Source organism: Apodemus sylvaticus, chromosome X (assembly GCF_947179515.1).
Source record: "Apodemus sylvaticus chromosome X, mApoSyl1.1, whole genome shotgun sequence".
Taxonomy (NCBI): Eukaryota; Metazoa; Chordata; class Mammalia; order Rodentia; family Muridae; genus Apodemus; species Apodemus sylvaticus.
In genome coordinates, this window is record NC_067495.1 from 13,824,885 (window position 1) to 13,838,398 (window position 13,514).

Below are 13,514 nucleotides of genomic sequence, written 5' to 3' on the forward strand. Positions count from 1 at the left end.
CATAGACATCCATCTGACAGAGCACAGGGTCCCCAATGGAGAAGTTAGAGAAAGGACTGAAGGAGCTGAAGGAGTTTGCAACCCATAGGAAGAACAACAATATGAACCAACAAGACCTCCCCCTCAGAGCTCCCAGTGACTAAACCACCAACCAAAGAGTACACATGGAGGGACCCATGGCTCCAGCAGCATATGTAGCAGAGGAGACGTCTTGTTGGACATCAATGGGAGGGGAGGCCCTTGGTCCTGTGAAGGCTCAATTCCCCAGTGTAGAGGAATGCTGGGGCAGTGAGGCAGGAGTGGGTGGGTGGGAGGGGAGCATCTTCATAGAAGCAGGAGGAAGGGGTATTGGATAGGGTTTGTGGAGGGGAAACTGGGAAGGGGGATAACATTTGAAATGTAAATAAATAAAATAACCAATAAAAAATAAAATTATTTAGGATAAAAACATAACATGCTCAGGATCCATAACTCCCCATTTTTGTATTAATAATAATAGCAATAAATTATGGTGAATATAGAAATAGTAAATGAATGAATTTAGGGAAAGAGTCAAGGAAAAATGAAAAAGAAAGGAAAAACAATGTTGAAAATGATAGAAAAACTGAGGAATGTAACAAAATGTTATGAAGACAATGGGTAAAGAACCAGATATTATGAAAGTTCATGTTCAGGGCTAGTGAGATGGTTCAGAAGATAAAGGCATTTTGAAAGCGGAGTCCAGTCCCTAGCAACTACATGGTCTGCAAGTTTTCCACTAAACTATACATGGATCCTGTGACATTTGTGTGAGCATATATACACAAAAATAAATTAATGACTACAATGAAACAATAAATAAAAAGAAAAGGAACAGCAAAAATAAAAAAGTCTCTTTCCAATAATGAGTAAGTTAGAAACAGAGTTAAAAAGTTATGAAGCAAAAAAAATAGTTATGAAGGGAAATTAAAAATAAAACCATAATGCTATTTTTTCTATTTTCACAAATATTTCATCAAAATATTACTGAAAGTACAATAATACTATTGAAAGGGGAAAAGATATTCACCAACCCAACATCAGATAGAGGGCTAATATCCAATATATACAAATAACTCAAGAAGTTAGACCCCAGAAAACCAAATAACCCTATTAAAAATGGGGTACAGAGTTAAACAAAGAATTCTCACCTGAAGGACTTTGGATGGCAGAGAAACATCTTAAAAAATGCTCAACTTCATTAGTCATTAGGGAAATGTAAATCAAAACAACCCTGAGATTTCACCTTACACCAGTCAGAATGGCTAAGATTAAAAATTCAGGAGACAGCAGGTATTGGCGAAGATGTGGAGAAAGAGGATCACTCCTCCACTACTGGTGGGGTTGCAAATTAGTACAACCACTCTGGAAATCAGTCTGGCGGTTCCTCAGAAAACTGGGCATGTCACTTCCGAAAGATCCTGCTATACCACTCCTGGGCATATACCCAGAAGATTCCCCAGCATGTAATAAGGATACATGCTCCACTATGTTCATAGCAGCCCTATTTATAATTGCCAGAAGCTGGAAAGAACCCAGGTATCCCTCAACAGAAGAGTGGATGCAAAAAATGTGGTATATATACACAACAGAGTACTATTCAGCCAGAAATTCTTAGGCAAATGGATGGAGCTGGAGAATATCATACTAAGTGAGGTAACCCAGTCTCAAAAGATCAATCATGGTATGCACTCAATGATAAGTGGGTATTAGCCTGGAAAACTGGAACACCCAAAACATAATCCACACATCAAATGTGGTACAAGAAGAACGGAGGAGTGGCCCCTGGTTCTGGAAAGACTCAGTGAAACAGTATAGGGAAAAACCAGAACAGGGAAGTGGGAAGGTGTGGATGGGAAAACAGGGGGAGGGAAGGGGGCTTATGTAATTTTCGGGGAGTGGGAGGCCAGGAAAGGGGAAATCATTTGAAATGTAAATAAAAAATATATCGAATGAAATAAAAAAATTTAAGAAAAAAAGAAAGGGGAAAAATAGGAATGAAGAAAACTGCAAAAAGGAAAGGAATGAGAAATATTGCCCAATAATGGAAAAATGTGTAAACAAGTGTGAGGGAGAATAAAAGATTAAAACATAAGAAATGTAAAATACGATAAAGTGAAAATACTACTAAAAGTAAGTTAGTTGGTAAAGGAGCATTCATGGGCTGGTCCAAGGCCCCAGGCACAGATGTAGCAGAGAACTGCTTTATCTAGCCTCAGTGGGAAAGAATGCACCTAATCCTGTAGAGACTTGATGCCTCGGGGAAGGGGGATGCCCAAGGTGGGAGGTGAGGTGGGGAGTGTCAGGTGGGTGAGGGAACACCCTCTCAGAGTCAAAGAGGAGGAGGGAGAATTTGAAGAACTTTTGGAGTGGGGACTGGGAAGGGGGCAACATTTGGAATGTAAATAAATAAAACAATAGTTTTTAAAAGTAACTTGGCAGAGTACTCAATACATTGGTCTTGAAAATACTACTAAATGTGTAGTAAAAAGAAAATTAGAGGGAAAACAAAGGGCAAATAAAAGGACCTACTGCCAGTTCTATGCAAGTTGAACTTGGGGAGTCTTGTCTTTCATGTGCTTTGAGCCTGGACAGGAAGAGTAGCCAGTTGCTACTGCAACTATGTTCACTTTAGTAGCTTCCCTTTTTCCACAAACCAGGAGCCTATGCTGACCACTTTTGCCTGTGTAGTCTGTGAGCTTGGCTCCTTCTTCCACCTTCCCAAACATTTCCAAATCATAACTCCTGGGATGCCTGGTGTTTTAGCTAAGGCTGTTTCCTAAATGCATTGAGAGTTTAGGAAGTAACTGTAGCACTGATGTTTGTACAGGATAAGCCCCATTGTATTTGCCACAACCCAAAAGAATTTACCTCTCTGCTGGAGGGATTCAGTTTTGGGTATTGAGTGGGCTTTAGTGAGCTAGGGCTCTATAATAGTGAATGGCTCGTAAATGGTTCAAGAGGTGAATCTAAGCATTGACCACAGGCTCGAGGCCATCAAACTCCAGGGTTATTCCCAGTGGAAGGTTTCTTCTGTCCTTGAAGGGCAGGGCTACCTTTTTTCTGTGCACTTTATTACCTGAGAAAGGGGGCTCTTAGGGCCCCCTTTTCAGCTTGTCAACATCTGGTCCTCTTGTTCTCCATAACTGCCTCCTAGGCTTGACTCTTACAGCCTTAGCAGGTTGTTTGGCTGTGATTATTTGACTGTGGCTGCTATCTGTCCTCAGGCCCCTAACAGAACCCAAAACAATAGGTTCCTTCTCAATATGGCACCCAGCTTCTGGGCAATGACAAAAAATGGAATTCAAATGGAATTCAAAATGCAATTGTTTTGTCCAGTGGAACATTCAGTCTCTTACTAAAACCTGTAACTGGATATGAGGCTTCGTGTGCTGTGGGTGAGCTCTGAAGGAAGACTGCGAGTCCCTTCTCACGAGGCCTGCCTGCTTGCCCTTTGCCAAAGTCTTCTGTTTGCCCCTCTGCCTCCAGAGTGCTGTGCAACTGGAGCTGAGCTCAGCTGTGGAAACTTCTTTGCAGAGCATCACTGTTTTCCTCCTTTGTGGAGAGAATACCTTGTATATTGTGTGGCTGCATCACGTGTCAATTAAAAGGCCCATGGCCTGTGGCTTGGGCAGGAAATGGGAGATGGGACATCCAGGCAGAGAAAGGATTCTGGGATAGAGCCACACAGGCGATTCTCTGGGAAGATGACGAGTGGGACACATGGTACCTGAGCATAAGTAGGTAACCAACCTCGTGGTAAAATGTAGGCTAGAATAAATGAGATATCTTTAGTTATGATCTAGTCAGAGAAGAGCCTAGCTATATGGCCATAATATTTGAAAATATATTTTGAGTCTGAGTCTTATTTCTGGGAGCATGGGTCTTGGAGGCAGAACCAGACTTAACTTCAACACTCCTCACTTTTCTTTTCATTGAAAGTAGATCTGTCTCTCCTACAAATATAATCTGACCAGAGCTTTCCCTCCTTTTACGCTTCCAAGCTCCTTCCCCCACATACCTGTCCTCTCCCCCAGATCCACTTCCCTTCCATTTCCTTTCAGAAAGAGCAGGCCTCCAGCAGAGGGCAGCCAAAGAAGAAAGAAGATATAATAAGACAAGGTAAAAGGCCTCATATCTAGGTTGGGCAAGGCAACCCAATAGGAGAAAGAGTCCCAAGAGCAGACAAAAAGTTGGAAGTATACCCACAGTCCCACAAAAGCAACAAGCTAACAGCTATGATATATACGCAGAGGACCTGGTGCAGACCTCTTCTGTCCCTGTGAGCCCATATGATCCCTGCTTAGCTGATTCAGTGGGCCACATTTTCTGGTGTCCTCCATCCCCTCTGACTCCAACAATCTTTCCTCTCCATCTTCTGCAAAGCAGCCTGGGCACCAGGGGCAGTGGCCTGATGGAGACCTCCAATTTAAACTCTCCCCACATAATGTTCAGCTCTGGGTCTCTACATGTACTCCCATTTGCTGCCAGAGAAACCTGGCTGATGACTTCTGGGCAAAACACTTATCTATGAGTATAGAAGAGTATGATTTGGAAAAAAATTTAATTGACTTTTTTCCCCAATGGTGTTTGCTTCTATCCTAGGTTTCTGGACATTCAGGCAGTATAGGGCATGTGCTACCTCTCATGGCACAGGACCTCAAATTAAACTAAACATTGGTTTGACACTCCTACAAGTTCTTTGCCACCACCGCTCCAGCATATCTGGCAGAAGGACAGATTATAGGTCAAGATTTTTGTGGCTGGGTTGGTGTCTAGGTTTCTCTTCCCATAGCTTGCAAAGTACCTTCTGGTGCCAAAGAGACTAGAACTTAGGGGTGAAGGCTCCATGCAGGCACCAGCTCAACCTCTTTACATATGGCCCCACTGTCAGTTTTCAGAGAAAGACCCCTGTCCTAATATTACCCTGGGTTGATTCAGGATCTCTGGTAGATAATAGAGGTCAACAAGTCAACCAAATGAAACTCAATTCCACCACTGGAAGCATTGCCTGGCTACAAAAGATGGCCAGTTCATACTCCATATATTCCAATTACTTGAGGTCTGCACTAGGGTCAACTTCATAGACTCTAGGATGTTTCCACTGAGCTAGGTTTCCATACCCCATGCCATGCTCCCCAATTCTAGCTGATTCTCCCCATACTCTTCTCTTTCAGCCCTCCCCTCTACACCTGATCTTTGCTTCTTCAGTTCCCACTTTCTCCTAGGCTACCCACCAAATTTATTCTATTTCCCCTTCCCAGGGAGGTCTATACATTCCCCCTAGACCACTCCACTTTACCTAACCTCTCTAGGTCTGTGGACTGTAGCTTAATTATCATTTACTTAACAGCTAATATCCACATATAAATGAATATTTGACTTCTGGGTCTGGGTCACCTCACTCAGGATGATTTTTTTTTCTAGTTGCATCCAATTGCCTACGAATTTCATGATGTCTTTGTTTTTAATAGTGTATTCCATTGTGTAAATGTACAACATTTTCTTTATCCATTCTTTAGTTGAAGGATATCTAGGTTGTTTCCAGTTTCTATTACAAATAAAGCTACTATGAACATAGTTGTGTAAGTGTCCTTGTGGGATGCTACAGCATCCTTTGGATGAATTCCCAGGAGTAGCATAGCTGGGTGTTGAGTTTGATGATTCCCAATTTTCTGAGGAACCAACATACTAATTTCCAAAGTGGTTGTACAAGTTTGCACTCCCACCAGCAGAGGATGAGTGTTCCCTTACCCCACATTCTTACCAGCATGAGCTGTCACTTTGAGGTTTTGGTCTTAGCCATTGTAACAGATGTAAGAAGGAATCTCAACATAGTTTAGATTTGCATTTCCCTGATGGCTAAGGATGTTGAAATTTTTTTTGGTAAGTTTTTCTAAGCCATTTGAGATTCCTCTGTTGAGAATTATCTGTTTAGACCTGTACCCCATTTTTATTGGATTATTTTGTTGATAACTTCTTGAGTTCTATATATATTTTGGATACTAGTCCTCCATTGGATGTGGTATTGGTGGAAATCTTTTCCCATTCTGTAGGCTACCATTTTGTCTGATTGACAGTCTTCTTTTCCTTACCAAATCATCTTAGCTTTATGAGGACAAATTTATTAAACATTGATATTAGTACCTGTGCTACTGTTGTTCTGTTCAGAACGTTTTCTCCTATACCAAAGTGCTTAAGGGTATTTGTCACTCTGTCTATCAAGTTCAATGTATCTGTTATTATGTTGAGTTCTTTGATCCACATGGACTTGTGTTCTGTGTAGGAGGATAAATATGGATCTACTTGCATTCTTCTACCTGTTGACATTCAGTTTGACCAGCATCATTTGTTGAAGATGCTTTCTTTTTTCCAGTGTAAATTTCCAGTTTTCTTTTTTTCTTGGCTTCTTTATTAAAAACAAAACAAACCAACCAAAAAATAGATAACCAAGGGTGTGTGAATTTATGCCTGACTCTTCAATCCGATTCCATTGATTAGCATGACTTTTTTTGCCAATACCATGCTATTTTTATTACTATAATTCTGTAGAAAAACTTGAAATTGGGAATGGTGAAACCCTCGGTGGTTCTTTTATTATTCAGGATTGGTTTACCTATCTATCCTTGGGTTCTTTTGTTGTTGTTGTTGTTTCCATATTAAGTTGGGCATTGTCCTTTCAAGGTCTGTAAAGACTTGTGTGGGAATTTTGATGGGGATTGTGGTGAATCTGTAGATTGCTTTTGGTAGGGTGGCAAATTTTTACTATGTCAATTTTACTGATCCATGAGAATAGGAGATAGTCCCACCTTCGATTTTTTCTTCAAAAACTTGAAGTTTTATCATACAAGTCTTTCACTTACTGGATAAGAGTCCCCTCCCCACCCCAAGATATTCCATATTATTTGAGTCTACTGTGAATGGTGTTGTTTCCCTGATTTCTTCCTCAGCACTAAGGGAGATCAATGTGAGTTCAAGATCAGCCAGGGCTACAGAATAAGACATTGTCTCAAAAATAAAAGTGCACTGAAAGTGGTGAAATAAAAAAGGTGCGTAGAATTCTAGTTTTCAAATTGATCACAGCACCTGCCTGCCTTCATTTCTAGTGTCGTAGATTAGCATCTAAGATACATTGTTCTGCTTATGCATTGTTTGCTCACTTTTCTATTCCATCACTCCCCTGGAGGATAGCATCTTTATTGGTTATACCATCAATCTCCAGTATGAAATGGAATAATCAAGCCAAATAAAGGTTTTTTTTTAATTTTCTATATTCTTTGTTTACATTCCAAATGCTTTTTTAATAGGAGAGTAATACATTTAGTTTTATTTCAACAAAATCACACCACTTCTCAAGCTGCTGAAAAGTGTTGTGTATAGTTTTTTTCCATTACAGCTCCACTTTATTTTTTAAAGATTTATTTATTTATTTTGTTCTATCTGTATGTTCACCTACATGCCAGAAGAGGACACCAGATCCCATTACAGATGGTTGTGAGCCACCATGTGGTTGCTGGGAATTGAACTCAGGACCTCTGAAAGAGCAGCCAGTGCTCTTAACCACTGAGCCATCTCTCCAGCCCTACATATCTGCTTTAAAAGGATTGTTTGTTTGTTTGTTTTTGTGTCAGTACCACAAGCCTCTTTTTCAGAGGAATAGCCCCAAATTCTCCCTCCGAAATAAGAACTCCATTCTAGTAAATGTATACAATTACAATAAACTAGACTCTTAAAATGACAGCCAAAACAATTTTCAAAAGCTTATTGGAAAGAATATAGGCATTTTTTAAAAAAATCCCCACAGTCATAAACATAGATTGAATTTTTTCAGCCAATGTAGAAGCTGAGATCAAAACAAGATATATAAAAAAATCTTCGCTCATTTACTGTACTGAACCAGCAGTGCAAATATAAACCTTGTCAAAAATGTATAAACTCTTGAGCAACAATGAACATCTTTCTTAGTTGTTCATTCTAAGAAATATAAAAGCTTAAGGGCCAAACAATTGCTAATGTATAGGCATCAGAAACCATCTTACTTAGGACATTCACCACAGAACACTGAGGAGTGATGAACAATAATGTGAAGGACAGTTAGGGGAAAAACTTTATTGTAACAATCCTGAGAAGATATACCAGAAAAATGGCAGGGTATCAGTTTAATGTCTTTCAGTCTGTTTAAAGTCTGTGCCCTAAAATCTAAAGCCTACTTATCTTTCTGTAGGCTGAGAGCCTGCTAGCACGGCAGTAATTATTAGGAAGGAGAAGCGACCTGGGTAAAATGTGTTTATTCATCACAGATGATGTCCCAGTTGCCTAGGATCGGAACAGCGTCATGGATTTCTGGGAAATGTTCATGCATAAAAATATTGCCTTAGATGATTTAAAATTGTCCTCATACAACAGTACATTGTCAACCCTCAGTGAAGCCTTTAAAAAGAAACAGCTAGGTTGAAAAATAGGTTACCGGAAGTAAATACAGCACCAGCCTTTAAAGCTATCAAGTCAGAGATTCTCTCAATTATGAAATCTTGAGGAGAGGTCATTTTCTTTTCTTAAAGTCCAGGTGATGGCAATATTTCTTACTTCACCTCTGGCCCCTTTTTTGCAACATCCCTATCTTGTGCATCATTACTTGCATCATCCATTTTGGGTAAATCACAACTCATGTGGTCCATCGTCTCAGAAAAACAGTCCAAAAATAAGGCACGTCTGCATCTGTATCATCTTCCCAGTCTTTTCAGTCATTAAAATCCACACAAAGCCAATGAAAAGTTACACGTTCCTTTAAGAGCCTTGGTCACGATTGGCCAGATTCTCCACTTTTTAGCAGCACAACATGAATCTAGCAGTTCTTTTTCTACTTACAATCATTTGGATCAGTACAGTTTTGAATAAAAGATATATTTCCTTTAATTGTTTAAAATTATTACTCCTTTATGACAAGCAAAATTAGGTTTGGAATTTTTCAGACTTTGTAGTAGACTGTCCTCAAAATAAAATTCAATGTTAGCACTTTGCACAAATAGGTTGCATGGTGAACCTGGCATAGAATGAGTAAACAAATAGGTGGGCCTTACTGGCCCAGCAACCTTGTTTGAGACTCCAGCCTTTTCTTCCTCTTCTAAATCCTTTTCCAGGAAGGCTCAGGGAGCTTAGCATTGATCCCAAGAATGCAGCACAGGACAGAAACTCCTTAATCCCAGAGGAGAGGAAACTGTAGGGGAAGAGGGTATAAGGACAGAGAAAACCATGCATCAGTGAGAAGGGTTGGGTGCAGATGCTTGCTTTTTTTTGTTTATTTTTTTAAAACGTATTTTAGTGGGCAGTTGTTGTAGTGCATGGGTTGGTTCTTTCTTTATTTAAATTTCCACCCCTCCCTTGTTTATTTGTTAAAAGGAAAATTATTTTCTCGCCAAATACAGTTACTTTGTGTTACTTAATAGCTTCTTTCTATTCAAAAATAATAGATTATCATGTTTATGAGTATAGTTTCTTAATAGGTCCTGATTACATTTTTGTCACAATGCCTATTTTCATTTCAGTTTTATGAAGAAAATATAGGTCAGCAAGTCAGTAATATACGATTAAGGAATGGATAAGCACACCTTAGCCTGTGTCTTGTTCATTACATATTTCAAGTTACCATATGGATGGTGAGGAGAAAAATTTGTCACAGCTGAAGACCTAATTGGGGGGGGGGGGTAGAGGTAACATAGGTGAAAAATGCCACATGTCTGCCCCTAATGTGTAAGTTTGTTTGCTGTTCACCACAAACAGTTTTATTTGGCTAAAAAGGATAAATAAAAACTTGGGATTTCACTGACTAGAGAAGCTGGTAGGAGTTCATTATAGCCATCTAGAACAGTGGTTTTCAACTTTCCTAATGCTGTGACCCTTTAATACAGTTTCTCATGCTGTGGTGACCCCCCAATCATAAAAAATATTTTGTCTTTACTTCATAACTGTAAATTTGCTACTGTTATAAATCATAATGTAAATATTTGATATGCAGGATGGTCTTGGGTGACCCTTGTGAGAAGGTTTTTGACCCCAAAGGGGTCACAGGTGCACAGGTTGAGATCCACTGATCTACACTGCTTTTGTCAACTTAGAGTTTGCACAAAGGTCACTAGAAATTATATCTGACATCATGATTAATGTACGTAGTACAAAGGATTGCATACTAATATTTCTTTCAGCATTACAGATTTTAGAGCTGGAAAAGACGTCATTTATTTCATGGTATTTTAGCATTGGTTAGTAGTACTTTTTAGTTGCAAAGCTGAAGAGTTATAAATGTATTAAAAAAAACAAGGCTGGGGATGTGACTCAGTAGCAGAGTATTTGTCTAATGTGTCCACAGCAACACACACACACACACACACACATACACACACACATATGCATGCACACACACATATATGTCACACATCCAAATTCAGTGTGCCATGAAAGCAATTATAGCAAGCTGCTTACAGTGTACAAGAAATTAACAGATGTCCAATGCCTACCTATTCATTCACCCAATCTTTACATAGTGAAACAGGGGATCTGAACCAACTTATCTGAATCCACCATTCAAGGCGATGGATAGCATAGCAAGTTGTGAGATCAGCACCAAGCAAAGGGTTTGGGACTCTAAAGACAAATTTGCAATGCATTCCGTCACTCTCACACCCATTGCCTGATAGAGGAAGGGATAGATAAGAAGCTGGGAAAAGCATGGTGGAACGTGGGATGTAGTACAGCACCCTAATGGAAACAAGCCTCAAGCAGCACTGACCATGAAAATAGAAGTGGGTGAAGGAATCCGAACCTAAGAGGCTATCAACATGCATCCACCCCCCCAACAGCCCCCATACAGACACCTGGATTATAATAGAGAAAACATATACAAATCACAGGAAGTTTGTGAGTAAACTTGCTTTAGTATCCTGACAAGCAGAACTCAGTTAAACACAATAATTGGACCTCGCCCTCTGGAAAGAAACATTATCTGGGAACATAATGCCTTATATTTTATTTTGATGTTTATCTATATATGTATTTTAATATCCAGTATATTTTAATTTTTAATTTTCCTTATACATGTGTACTTTTAAAATATTTATACTTATGTATTTTTAATGTTTAATTGTTGCATTGTACTTATAATTCATTGGAAAGGCTTTTATGTCTAGCCCTCTTTTTTCTATAACTAATATATAGTATTTTTAAAATGCTTTTCATATATTCCATATACTTTCTTTTTTTAAAATTTTATTCGATATATTTTTTATTTACATTTCAAATGATTTCCCCTTTTCTGGTCCCCCACTCCCCGAAAGTCACATAAACCCCCTTCCCTCCCCCTGTTCTCCCACCCACACCTTCCCACTTCCCTGTTCTGGTTTTGCCTTATACTGCTACACTGAGTCTTTCCAGAACCAGGGTATTTACATTCTTTTTATCTTTACTTTACCTTGTTTTTAAACTTTTTCTCATTTAATCCTCTCTTCACTGATTAGGAACCCCCCCCCCCAAATACCTATTTCTTCTGTCTCTGAATGTTATTAGGGGCTATGACTGAGTGAACAAGGGCTTTCTCCTGAAGTTGACCCTGGGACAGCTGTTGAACCAGCATCATTGCTGCTGTGTTGGCTGTCTAACACATGTTTCCCCCAAACATAAAATTTCCTCCAGTATACATTAAAAAAACCCACTGGGAAGATTCAATAAAAATAAAACAAGGAATAACAGAAGAAAAAAAGTAAAAATCTGAAGGATACAAAGTGAAGAGAAAAACAAAGTCCATGAGACACCATTTCACTATAAATTGACAACTTGATACCAGAAAATATAATGAAATATTTACAATGAGACAATGAGAGAGTTGCAATGTCAGGAAAATATGTCAGAGTCCTTCTTTTAAACAGTATTAATGACCATATAGAAGACTCAAAAAATATCAAAATTAATTCAAGGCATAGACAGGAATATTACCAAAGTAGATAAAATAATCTATATCTATGAGCAAAAATTTTAACCCATGATAGGGAAAAAAATCTGTGAGTTTGAGGTCAGCCTTGTCTACAGAATAAGTTCCAGGACAGCTAGGGCTACACAGTGAGATCTATCTAAAAAAAGTCACAAGTAAGTCAGTACTGCAGAAAAGTCTGTGTCTCTGTGTCTCTGTGCCTCTGTGTCTGTATCTCTCTCTGTCTGTCTGCCTGTCTCTGTCTGTCTATCTCTGTCTGTCTGTCTCTGTCTCTGTCTCTCATCCAGGTCTCTCTATTTGGTCCTATAGTTCTGGTGTCCTGGAACTCACTATGACTTCACTGTCACAGAGATCCACTTGCCTCTGCCTCCCCAGTGCTGAGATGAAAGGAAAACTATTCACAAAAGATGAGAGATGATTCCAGGAGCCTTCTAGGCTTCCTGAGCCATTTTGGGACTACTGAGTCATCTTGCCCTGTGAACTAAGTAACTACAGGTTATTTTCCAATAATGAAAGACAGGTATTGTGGGACTACCACTGCTGAGGCATTCACCCTCAAAAATCAAGTACCTACTGGGTTACTGGGTTCGCTACTTTTTAGATGTAACTTAGCTACTGTTATTATTTTAAGGCTGAATAACACACACACACACACACACACACACACACACACACACACACACACACAATGCTCATGCCCATCCCCTTGGTTCTGTTTCTCTTAAGAATACTGACTAAATAGGGTGAAGAAGGGGCCAGCCTTCGAGTGACAGTGATGCAAGATAGCACCCACCACAGGCTTGGGAGTGAAAGTCCCATGAAATTTCTGACTCTTGGAAGAGGTGGAAGAAGGCCAGAAAGGAGTAGGTGATGGCACAGCTAGCTGGAGTCTGAAGGGCCAAGAAGACATGACATTTACAAGATGGACAGGCATGATAATTGGGCCTCCACGAACAATATATGAAAACCAAATGTACAGCCTTAAAAGTAGAATGTGGGCCTAAGTACCCAGAAGCACCCTGTCTATAAGATTTGTACCAAGAGTCAATATGAGTCGTGTGAGCAGTTTGAATGGAGTGGTGGATCCAAGAGCCACAGCAGTGCTGGCAAAGTGGCAGACCGCCCACAGCATCAAAGTCATCCTGCAGGAACTGTGGCGCCTGATGATGTCAAAAGAGAACAGGAAGCGGCTACCGCCACCAGAAGGACAGTGGTACAGCAAATAGTCACCAAGGCCTGGCCTCCCCTCCCCATCCAACCCGAGTCTTCATTTTCCAGAGCAGTTAATTTTCTACATACATCTGTAGACCTCAAAGTACTGGAGAGGAAGCCTAGCTCAGACTTCGTCCAGAGACACTGTTCTGATACTAACTTCTTATCCATTTGAACTACCTAAGTTGTGCTGTATAACATCGTTTGTCGAGTGAGAAAAAAGAAGAATACTGACTAAAAAGCAGAATTAGTCAAACACAAAATGAGTTCCCTTAAGAGATTAATGTACTTGACCCATAACTTA

At 39.7% G+C, this 13,514-nt stretch overlaps 1 pseudogene; it reads left to right on the plus strand.

The window, feature by feature from the left end:
• Positions 1 to 13,224, plus strand: part of LOC127675551 (ubiquitin-conjugating enzyme E2 variant 1-like) — a 30,780-nt pseudogene extending 17,556 nt beyond the window's left edge.
• The last annotated feature ends 290 nt before the right edge of the window (positions 13,225 to 13,514 follow it).